This window comes from Salvia splendens, chromosome 6 (assembly GCF_004379255.2).
Source record: "Salvia splendens isolate huo1 chromosome 6, SspV2, whole genome shotgun sequence".
NCBI lineage: Eukaryota > Viridiplantae > Streptophyta > Magnoliopsida > Lamiales > Lamiaceae > Salvia > Salvia splendens.
In genome coordinates, this window is record NC_056037.1 from 10,909,054 (window position 1) to 10,921,690 (window position 12,637).

A 12,637-nucleotide genomic window follows, 5' to 3' on the forward strand; every position below is an offset into this window, starting at 1 on the left:
CTAATTTGAAAAATTGATAAAACATTTTTGTATATATGGTGTAATTACATGAAAAAAAGAGAATATTAGTGAATCGGAGACGTCACATAACTTGTGTCGCATAGAGGAGAAAGAAGTGGGAAAAGACTAAAGAGTGACACAAATATATGTAGAGAGTGAGTTCTGCTACTGCAGCAGCGACAAGCAAAATTGGCAATTTTATGACTGAAAAAGGCCCAGCAGCGCCGCCGGCGGGAATGGCGGTCACGGATGATCAAATCGCACAGGAGCTGGACTCTCTCTTCCGCGACACCTTGAACACCTTAAGCGGCGTCGTCGAATCCAAACTCGGCGTCAATTCGTTTCACAAAATCGACTTCATTCGCACCCAGATTCACCACATGCTCCAATCTCAACCTCTCAATTTCATGCCCCACTATCACCAGCACCATCAAAACCCTAATTTCCCTCCCGCTCCCGCTCCGAATTTCGCTGTTTATCAGCCCTCTCAGGGTTACGCCTTCCGCCCCCCTCCGCCACTGCCATCTCCGCCCTCGGAGATTAACGCCCCTACCACCGCCACCATTGCGGATGTCCCTGCCAAAGAGAGGTGCGTTTCCGAAATTCTGCGAAGATGGTTGTTTGGTTGGTGTGGAAATTTGGGCTGCCTTTCGGAAAAGTTTTCTTCATTTCCTCACCAACCAAAGAGATCATTGTTTTCTCCTTTTATTTCATCGCTATCTTAGAGTATCTGTGCTTCGTCGTTCTTTTGCTCAACGCTTTATTTTTATGGATATTCTCTTGCATGTTGAATCAGCATAGTATCTTGACGATTTATGGCAACCCTTTAGCACATAAAATCAATTTTTCTTTGTAATCCGAGAACGTGAAGCATTTAGTGGGTTCACTGTTTACTGAACTGAAGGCATGTTTATTTTTTCTGAATCTCTGTTTGTGTTGCGGCTATACATTTTCCTTTCTGATATTTTTGGCGAAATTCTTCTTTTGGGTTATCATGGAAATAAGCTTCCCAAATTGACAAGCTTATTTTTTAAATTCTTAATTCGAGATGAATAAGAGTTATGCGTCCACCTACGAGAGGAAGATAGGCAGCACGGCCAGTTCGGCACCCTCGTTTCTCTGCAAAAACATCCCGGATCTTGAGGACGACGGTCCCTCCGGCATTTCGCACCCATTTTGGCCGTCAAAATCTCGACTTGTTGCTGCAAATCCATTGCTAAGAGGAAACAATTCGCCTGCAAATCTATCGTTGCTGCAATAAAAGGAAACAGTTCGCCTGCAAATCCACCTAAGAGACCATAGCCCTTATGTATCTCCAATTAATGAGACGCATAAGGGTTTATTCGTTTCTTACAAATCCAGACTTTTATAAATAGCTTCCCAATTTAGGAAGCTAATTTCCATATGTCGCGCATAGAATAATTTTGCCGTTATTTTGTTGATGCTGGATAAATGCTACTAAATCACGATTATTATACTACCTCTATTCATCAATAAACGTCTCATTTTGCCATTTTCGTCCGTCCATCAATAAATGTCTCATTTGTTTTTTTACTACTTTTGGTAATTAGATCTCATATACTACTAACATTATTTCAATCACATTTCATTATAAAACCAATATAAAAAGTAGAACCCGCATTCCACTAACTCTTTCTATTCATTTTTCACTACATTTCTTAAAACTCGAGCCCGGTCAAACATGACCTTATATTAGTGGACGGAGGGAGTAGTGTTTGACTATTTGATACTAAAACATGGGCATAGCAGCACAGGAACAAAAATATCCGCAAATACAATATTTTCCATGAAAGGAGTCCGTCGATGCTATCATCAATGAAAAAACTTGTGGATGATTATACAGTAGTTGTTCATCATCTGATTGAATATCTCGACTTGTTAAATGAAGGAAATGTGGTGTTAATATAGTAAAATTAGACTTTTATGCTTCCCAATTTTTTGCCCCTCTTGAAATTCATAATTCTTGTCCCACATCGACTTGGTAACGATCCTAGCTCACCTATATAAGTATGGATAACCATCCCCCATATGAGGCCTTTTAAGGGATCAGTGACCCATTTCTAATATGGTATCAGAGCAGGTGATGGAAGTTCGGTGATGGAAGTCCGATGTGTCATTGGGGCGTTTTAAAATTCTAATATCTTGTCTCACATCGGCTTGGTGCATTTTGAAGCTGAAGTTGTAGGGATCTTAAATTTTTGCTAATTCTTAAGAATTTTTATGAAGTTATATTTGTAAGTTGATTTCTGGTTTTCCTAAATACACCATTCATACAAAATGTATCACTCTTGTTTAAAACTAGTACAAAAAGTTTCCGGTTTACATGATTAGTACAAAACGTTTCACTCAAATTTAGTTTTAATACAAACTGTAACCACAGTTTTAGCTCCGTTAATTATTTGGCATTTGACTCTTTAAAATGCACAATATGAGTAGAAGGATGGAACAAAGATACAGTAGGAAAATTGTCATTTTGCTTCTTCGATAAAAAATTTGGCACGAATTGTTTGTTTTTGCCATTGTTGGCCTGCTAGCCCACTTCCAGTTTTTTTTTTGCTTAATCTTTGTCAACAACGACCTTTTTAGATTATGAATATTCTGATTTTCAATCCAAAAGCAGAAAAAAGAGATACTAATATTAAAAGGCCATAAGAAATCTTTGCTAAAAGTTTAACCAACACAAAACCTCTGCTATAAATTGAACCAATTTTGAGAGAAAGAGAGAGATGGTTTACATAGAGAGAAGTTGGAAGTAGTAGGCTTTTCTCGCCCAACTCACTCAATCGTCCAAGTTTGCCATAAATCACTTGCATTGCTTCCTGAGAGTTCTCCAAAAATTGCAGGAAATTGTAATTCTTTTGCCATGGAGTTGATGAGTCAGACGCTACATAAGTAAATAATTAACAGAGTTAAACTGTCGTTATGATTTGTATTAACATGAAAAGTCAGCAAACGTTTTGTACCAGTTATGTAAACTCGAAACTTTTTGTACTAATTTGAAACAACAGTAATACATTTTGTATGAATGGTGCATTTACCCCCAATTTTGTAGAGTTTTTAGTATTAAATTGTAGTACATGTTCATTGATTCATTCAGAAATGTTAAATGAGTTGCTAATGCAGGAAAGGCGCCTTTGGTTGTAGCAAGAGGTGGATTTTCCGGAATATTTCCGGACTCTAGTTTGAATGCATATTTTGTGGCAGTGCAGACTGGGTTGCAAGATTTGGTTCTGTGGTGTGATCTTCAACTCACAAAGGTTGGAATTGGGATTTGCTTTCCAGATGTCAGGCTCGAAAATGCTTCCGACATTGATCTTGTGTATCCAAAGCGACGTAACACCTATGTTCTCAACGGTGTCTCCACTCCAGGATGGTTCTCTGTTGATTTCAACCTTAAGGATCTTGAACGCGTCAATAGTGAGTTAGATCATCTCTTATCTGAATTAATGCTGTACATTTTCCATCTGTTTCGATTTTGATGTGGATTTTGCATCTAGAACTGCATCTTGCCCTTCTAGTTGCCCATCTGAATACCTTACTTACCAATGTCATCCATAAAAAAAATTTTATGGATAAACCAAAAAAAATGTTGAAACTTTAATATTTTAACCACACAATCTTAGTTGGAGACCCTAAATTTAGAGCCAACCAAAGGGTCCACTTAATCTTTGACTTCAAAGATGTTGGTTGGTTCTCATCATATGCCCTTTCTATGCATCACTTATTGGTAAATATGATATCCCAATTCCATTGTGCGATCATTCTAAAGTTTGGTTATGCCTTCAAAACTGTGGCTGCTGACTCGTTTTCTATTTGAATCAGTGAAACAAAGGATATATTCCCGGGCTCCCAATTTTGATAGTTCTCCAAATCAAATTCTTACTATTGAAGACATGGTTACACAGATACGACCACCTGGATTGTGGTTAAGTGTACCGGTAAGAATGCATTCTTGTTGAATTTCCGAAGCTATTATTACTTGGTTATTCCTGATGAGCCATTTTGTCATTCTTATCATATTGCAGCATGATGCATTCTTTAGCCAGCATAATCAGAGTATGCGGAGCTTCATTATTTCTGTATCTAAAGAGACCATTGTTAGTTATATTTCGTCACCAGAGGTCGGATTCTTGAAGAGTGTTGCATCGAGATTCAGAAGAGGCCCGACTAAGCTTGTGTTCCAGTTACTGGGTCCTGATGAAGTGGAGCCTACAACGAACCAAACATATGGCGCATCCTGTGTCCGAGTATCTTTCGTTCATTGACAATTCCAAATTTTCTGTTGACGGTGTGCTCTCTGACTTTCCGATTACTGCATCAGCAAGTGTAGGTAAGTAGGCTCTTTAGTAACTCCTAGGAAAATGTACATTAAGCTTTTATATTCTATTTTTCCCATTTCAATATTTCATACCCGACATGTGGCTAAATATATTCATGCTGACGACTCTTCTATTTGGATACAGATTGCTATGCCCACATGAGCAAAAATGACAATGTGAAAGGTAAGCAACAATTTATGTGCAAACATAATTGGAAAATTTTCTTTTTAGTTTCACCTGTTTCGAGTATGATGTTTCAAAGTTTGAGTGAAATAATCTGTTTTTATCTCATAATGCAGCAAATGTTTTGGTTATCTCAAACGAGGGAGCAAGTGGAGACTTTCCTGGCTGTACTGATAGGGCATATCAGAAAGCTGTATCGGATGGTGTAGATATACTTGATTGCCCCGTTCAAATCACAAATGATGGAATACCTTTTTGCTTGGGATCCATCAACCTCAGGGATAGAACAACTGTGGCTCAATCAGATTACATTGGCAGAGCAACAGATAATCCAGACCTTAGCATAGAAAAGGGAATTTTTGCCTATAATCTACATGGAGTGAAATTCAGAGCTTGCAACGTAAGTCACTTCCTCATTGTCATTGAGCTTTCAAGTTGATGCTTACAGAATGCATATAGCATAACATTTTCGCAAGGTGGAGCTGACGCTTAACCACGACAGCTCTCTCCTAACAGTTGATTAAGCCTTTTATTTCCTTCACATCTTCTTCCTTGAGTAGCAGCATTTCCATTGCATATTGATTATTTACTGTTCAAGATCTAGGGAATTCGCTTTAACGTATTTTTGAATCATTGCAGCTGCTATCTCTAATCCATATTCAAGATTCTCAATGTTTCGAAATCCAAAAGCCAAAAATGATGGGAAATTAATGCAGTTGTCTGATTTTCTGGCATTTGCAAATACATCCTCTGTCAGTGGCGTCATAATCAGCATTGAGGTGTGTTACGTCATATTATTCATGTCACACTATGTCAAATACATGACATATGTTCATATACACAAAAAGAGTGGGCGATTCAAATAAAATCTTTCCTCGTTTTGCAACTAGCAAGTAATGAACTAGTCCATCATCATGTATGTAATGTGTTTCCATAAGGTGGTTTATGTTTCTTGTTCTTGCCTTGCAGAATGCTGCATATTTGGCTGAGAAACAAGGTTTAGGTGTGACCGACGTGGTTTTGGATACTCTAAGCAAGGCGGGTTTTAATAATCAGACAGGCAAGAAGGTGATGATAAGATCCAGTGACAGTGCCGCGCTGTCTAAGTTTAAGAGTAGCAGTAAATACGAGCTCGTTTACCTAGTTGATGAGGATGTACGTGATATCCTGAACTCAACCATTCTAGAGATCAAGAAGTTTGCGAGCTCTGTGGTCGTCTCCAAGAAATCTGTCTTTCCTACTGATGATGCCTTTGCCACTCATGACACAATCGTCGTTCCAAAGCTTCAAGCCTACAATCTCTCCGTCTACGTGCAGTTTTTCCGGAATGAGTTTGTGTCTCACCCATGGGACTTTTTCTCCGATCCATATGTGGAGATTAACTTGCATGTCTCTTATTACGGAATCAACGGTGTCATAACGGACTTCCCCGCCACCGCTGCAAAATACAAAAGTGAGTCATCTTATACATGCTTATAAATGTGGAGGTCTGTATTGTGCTTACTGTCTCTCAACTAGGAAACATTATTTAAAATCACTCTAATAGAAACTACTCAAGTAACTTGGGATGACGGAAGTAGTATTACACCATATTTCAACTCTTCCAAATAGTTGGTGCCCAAAAGAAATAGGTCATGAATAATTGGACAAGCGAGTAAAATTTTAGAAAGTTGGCCAATAGTTTGGGTTATTTTGAGTAATTTTTCCCACTCAAATGTTGGTCTACAGGAAATCGGTGTTTGGCGTATAAAAGCATGCCATTGTACATGTCTCCGGTGATGCCCGGCATCTTATTGCGATCATGGCAAAGCAAGATTTGCCTCTGGCAGAGGCTCCAAACCCCGTACTTACAGCTGACAGTGTGGTCGAACCTCCTCTACCTCCGACCAGGCTCCCAATCACAAGTGCTGGCGATGGTTCGACTGCGCCAGGTCTGGTTCCACCAAAAGGGGGGCAGCCTACGCTTGCGGTAAGCAGCTCTCTGTGCTATTGCTCTTCTTCTTGCAGCTTCTGTGTTGTGCTAATGTAGATAGTTATAAATATTTTTCCAACCATTTCTTAATGTTTATATTATTTATGTAACACTTCTGACAATACGAGTTTAGATTTTTATATTTTGAGATGGAGGGATTATTTTGTTGTGGTTACTTTGGAGGGATGCTTGTTTGATGTTTCAATTTGATCATTCCCCTTGTCTGTTTCAACTTTCAAGCCACAATTCTTACAACCTATTTAGCTCTCCTCATACATTTACAATAATAATTACTACCTTTGTCCCACATTAAGTATCGCATTTAGTGTGGCACGGATTTTAAGAAATGTAAAAAAAAAGTAGATGGAATAAATTAGTGGACTATGAGTCTTACTTATATATATTGGTTTTATAAAAAAATGTGAGTAGAATTGGTTAGTGGAATGTGGGGTTTACGTACCATTTATGGTAAAAGTGAAATGTGACTCTTATTGTAGAACGGACCGAAATGGTAAAATGTGACACTTAATGTGGGACGGAGGTAGTAATTTTTAATAAGAAATGCATAACTTTATAAATACTGTGGCTGTAAGGCCACATCTTTTGGGTGTGACCATGATGCTGGCAAAGTGGGTCACGTCCTTCTATACCCGGGACCAGTGTTTTTGTAGCATGTCGTAATCACAGACGAGGTGCTTCTCTCACCCTGTCGTGTTGTACTGATCAGTAACCCGATTCCAAAGCATCCTTAACTTTTGGGTGTTGCTGAGGATGGGGTCTTCTGACACGTCGATGTAGATGCGTGCCAAATGTAATGATCGTCGATTCCTATGGGGTGTACGTATCCGGGCCATCTGTAGAAGCCGACTTCTTACCCTTTCCCCACCCACGGCTTGTCATCGTCTTCATATCACTCACTCATAGTCATCGATATTCACCACCGTCAGTTGAAAAAGACTGTTGTTCGACCCTGTCAATGGATAGTGAGGTGTCAGGTTGAAAGAGGAGAGGCAAAAATCTGGAAATGGGACTATGGAGAGAGACGCACCGATCGTCGGCTTGACGTAAGGCGACGATCATCGCCTCATCGAGCTCGATGTGAGGCATCGGTCAGCGGTGAGGGTGGTTGGAATGGATAATACCTGGAAGCTGATATCCGATTAGATAATCCAATATGAGAGTATGACAAGGTTCTTATGTGAGATTTGGTAGAGTGATTTGGTAATCTTTCAATAAAATATGTAATTGGGCTAAGCTAGTGGCCCATTTACCCACATACTAAAATTATGTTATGAATCGACTAGAAGTTACGTAACTTAAAATAAACATGAACTAGAATCCTCGTCTCTATGATTTAATGAATTCATTGACCTAGCCACCTTCGTTGACTTTAAACAAAACAAAATATAACGAAGTTGTGGAGTTGATCAATATGCTTAATTAAATACCATCTTCCCAAACAAAAGTTCTCAAAAATCGCTACCTTGGTTGGTGCCGTGCAATATTCAAACAGAGTGTTAGTGCGCTTCACATCAAGTCTACGAGATTGTACAATTATAAATAAATAAATATTCTATCCATACCATCATAAATGAGTTTTTTTTTGTATTAAATTTAAGAAAATGATTATTAAAGAGGTAAGAGGATTTTCAAAGCAGTGAATGTATATAAAAAAAGATATATCATTTATTTATCTTTAAAAAAAATATCATTCCAAAAGTAACAAATTTCAAAGGAAAAAGGTATATAGAAATTATTTTTAAAATAAAAATAGTACAAAATATATTCCAAAAAAATATAATACTTTTTCAAATATCTTTCATTTTTTATGAAAAGAAGACAAATATGATAGTTACAAGATTTTAGCTCTACATTAATGAAGAAGTAAAACTACCTCTTTAAAATGAGAAAATGTACAATTCTGTCTCAAATGTTTTCCCCTTGGAGAATGATTTTTAATGAAAAAAATGCAAATATGATACTATTCCGGATCGCGGCCTGTTGTCTACAGCACCTTACCCGATAGACATGCAGCACACTGGCGCGCCATTTGGGTGAACATAGTACCCGATACTGAACTATGTCTCGACTGAGTCTTTGTTCCAACTTCAAAACGGCAACACTGAAGTGGATAACGTTGCGGTGTTCATGGATGAACAAATTTCAAAAATAAAAATAATAATGCTGATTTTCATGTAGTAGTATGAAAAAAATGGAGTACTACTGCAAGTGAAATTTTTGTATAGGAAATATTACTACATTAGTCACATAATAGACTTGAGGAATGACATGAGATTTTAAGAGATACTATTTTTAATTTTAAATAAAGAAAGAAAATAATATATTTTTTTTAATATGAAAAAAGAAACAGATTTTGTAAAATAAACTGCTCTTATTAATCATATATTAGGGTGTCCACTATGGGACGCCCGCGGCTATAGCCGCGGGTTGGGGCGGTAGGCGGGCGCATTATAGTGGCGGAGTTGTCCGCCTCGCGGGCGGACACCATTTCGGGGGCGGTATGCGGCGGACGCGCGTTCGCCGACTCCGGGGCGAGGACGCGGCTATGGGGGGGTGGACGCGGCTATGGGGGGGTGGACGCGGCTATAGGCGCGCCGCCTATAGTGGCGGCGCCAACTGCCGCAGCTATGCCGATTTTCAAATTTTTTTTTTTTTACATTTCAATTCCCCTATAAATACACCCCACTCCATTCATTATTTTCACACCATTCCAACACAACATCTATACAAATTTCTCTCACTATAATTTGGGGTCGGAAATGAACAATTTGTGGAGAGACAGTTGGAATGCTCTGATTCAACAGGTGCAACACCAGGCCGCCCAGGAGGTAGCGGCCCATTTGGCGGAGGAGGCGGAGGATCCGATCCCTCGCACCATTACTCATCGGCGGACAATCCCACGAGACCACGTCGGTGCTCACCAACGTCTAATGGATGATTACTTCGTGGATAACCTCCGTTATCCACCCGAGATATTCCGCCGGAGATTCAGGATGTCGCAGCGGCTGTTCAACTATATAGCGGCGAATTTGGCGGAGCGTTACCGGTGCTTCACCCTCCGGCGTGATGCGGCTGGCCGGATCGGGCTGTCCACACAACAGAAGTGCACCGCTGCAATCCGACAGCTTGCCTACGCCGGACCAGCGGACATGTTCGATGAATACCTACAGATGGGTGAGACGACTGGCCTCACGGTGCTTAGGCAGTTCTGTAAGGGGATCCGGGAAATTTTCGGTGGGGAGTTTCTACGGAACCCCAACCCGGATGAGTGTCAGCGCCTACTGGATATGCACGGGTCGGTGCACGGCTTCCCAGGAATGTTAGGAAGCTTCGATTGCATGCATTGGGAGTGGAGGAACTGCCCCGTGGCATGGAAAGGCCAGTTCACTACTGGATTCAAAAGCAAACATCCAACGATGATACTGGAAGCCGTTGCGGACTATCGTCTGAAGATCTGGCATGCGTATTTCGGCGTGGCAGGTTCGAACAACGACATCAATGTTCTTCGGTCGTCACCGCTCTTCAACGAGGAGTGTCGGGGGGAGGGACCAGAAATCAGCTTTGTAGCCAACGGTACGCAGTACAGTAGGGGCTACTATTTGGCAGATGGAATATATCCGCGGTGGCCCGTATTCGTGAAGACTGTCCGCCAACCGGTAGGACCGAAGAAACAATATTTTGCGCGCAAACAAGAGAGTGCTAGGAAGGACATTGAGGGGCTTTTGGTGTCCTCCAATCGCGGTGGGCTATTATACGGTGTCCGGCACGAGTTTGGCACGAAGATGATGTCGCGAATATTATGTTAGCCTGTATCATATTGTATAATATGATAATAGAAGATGAAGGATTTGCGGCAGAGCGATGGGCGCCGGAAGAGGGCGCAAGTACAAGTCACGGTGTCGCCTCCGCGCCGATCCAGATGGGCGTACCACGGAGCAATGAATATTTGATCCAACGCTTCGCTGATATGCGCAGGACCACATCACATAACACACTGCAGGACGATTTGATTGAAGAAGTGTGGGCACGTAGGGGAGGTGGGGGCGTTGTTTAAACTTGGTATTGATTTGTACTAGATTCAATGTAGTGTGTGATTTTAATTTTAATTTTGTGTGTAATTCTAATTTTAATTTGTATTTGTATTTTATTTTTATTTTTATTTTTATTTTAAATTCGTATAGTCGGCTTCTTTAATTACGTATAGCCCGATAAATATTTTCATAATTACTTGAAACATAAAATGAAAGTTGATTATAAAATTTGGGGGCTATTGGAGGTGTCCACCATAGTGGCGGATACAAAATTTTGGGGCTATGGACAACAAAATTGGGGCTATGGATAAAAAAGTTGGGGTGGGGCTCTTAGAGCGTCCACTATAATGTGGACGCGGCTATAGCCGCGAGCGGGGCGGAAGCGGGGCGGTAGGCGCGGCTATTATAGTGGAGGGGGTGTCCGCCGCGAGGGTGGACGCGGCTGGTGGGGGGGAGGGCGGCGGACGAGGCTTCGCCGCGAGTGGGGCGAGGACGCGGCGGGGTGGCTATAGCCGCGCCTATAGGCGCGGCGCCTATAGTGCCACGAAGATTAGCCGCGGCGGTTGCGATTAGCCGCATGGTTTGAATTTTTTTTTTTTTTTCGTTTTTCATATCTATATAAATACCACTCTCCCTCCTCCCCCACTCCCATTTTCACAACATCCATACACCCACTTTCTACAAAAACACTCTCTACAAAATGCACCGAGGAGACGACGAATCACCCGACACTGAGGAATCGGGATATGACAGCAATCCATCTCAGCCGTCGGGTTTTGCCGGATATGCTTCTCAGCCGTCGGGATTTGGCGGATATGCGGCTCCGTCACAGTCTTGGAGTTGGAATCAATCACCACCACCGTGGGCATCGAGTCCACCCCTTCCTCCATCTCAGTCGTGGAGATCCTCACCAACGCCGCCCGCTTTACAACGGAATCTGAGTCGTTCCGCTTTTGGAGATTACCGACCCAACCTAGACGCGCTTCACCTGGCGCGGCCGGGTTCCCCTTTTCAAGCCAGCCAATCTCCAATCACCGAAGCAGATCAAGACGCATTTGATACTATGTTGGGTCTGCTCAGTACCGGCATCCCAGATACGCCGGTAGCGCGGGTGGAAACACCCGTTCCGACCCGAGGAGGTGGCGGCAGCCGGGGCTCTGGTGGCAGTAGGGGCAGAGGCCCTAGGGGCGGAGGCGGCAGTCGTGGCACCGGCAACGTCGGTGGACACTCGGGCAGCTCCCCCGGCATTGCGAGTAGCGAGGGCAGTGGCCCCGGCGGTAGCGGTGATCAGCCCGAGGGGTCCAGCCGCGGCAAGCCATACAGCAAAGACGAGAGCATTGCCGTGGCGAAGGCGTGGGATGCTATCACTTCGGACCCCGTGGTTGGTACCGATCAGGAGTCGGGGAGCTTTTGGAGGCGCGTCATGATGGCATACGAGGAATTGAAGCCCGACGGCGCCGAGAAGCGCGACCCAGAACAGATCCGAAAAAAGTTCGGTAGGATACTGCGGGCTACCAAGCTGTTCGCGTCCATATACGAGAACAACCTTCGCCACGCCGAGAGTGGCAGAAGCGCAGAAGATGTGAAGACCCTGTCGGAGGGCCAATACCGCAAGACGGGCCAGCCGAAGTTCACCTTGTGGGAGGAGTATCTTGTCCTCGCGGATTGTCCGAAATTCAGGTCGATCGTGGCGAACGAGGTGGAAACAGCCGGTGGCTCGAAGCGCACAAGGCACAACCTTGCCGGGGAATACAGCAGTGGGAGCGGCTCGCACGAGTTCGAGCAGTCCGACGAGCAAGTCGAAGAGCCAGCCGCGACTCACATTAGGCGACGACGGCCCATGGGACAACAGGCCTCTATCCGCAGAGCCAGAGGAGGTAGAAGTGCTTCCCGCCAAACGGCGGCCGCGTCCGGATCGCGCATCCCCCAGTCTGCCCCAATCCCACAGCCCACGGTGCAACCCCACGAGGTATTGGCCAATAGCATAGACGTAACGTTGATGCAACAACTGCAAGACGTATGCAGGTCATACGCAGGGGAAACTGACCCGTACGTCAAGAACGTCTACAAGAGGCTCATCAATCGGCTTG

General features: G+C 42.9%; 1 pseudogene; it reads left to right on the plus strand.

The window, feature by feature from the left end:
• Positions 1 to 236: 236 nt before the first annotated feature.
• Positions 237 to 6,564, plus strand: LOC121808775 (annotated as a pseudogene).
• The last annotated feature ends 6,073 nt before the right edge of the window (positions 6,565 to 12,637 follow it).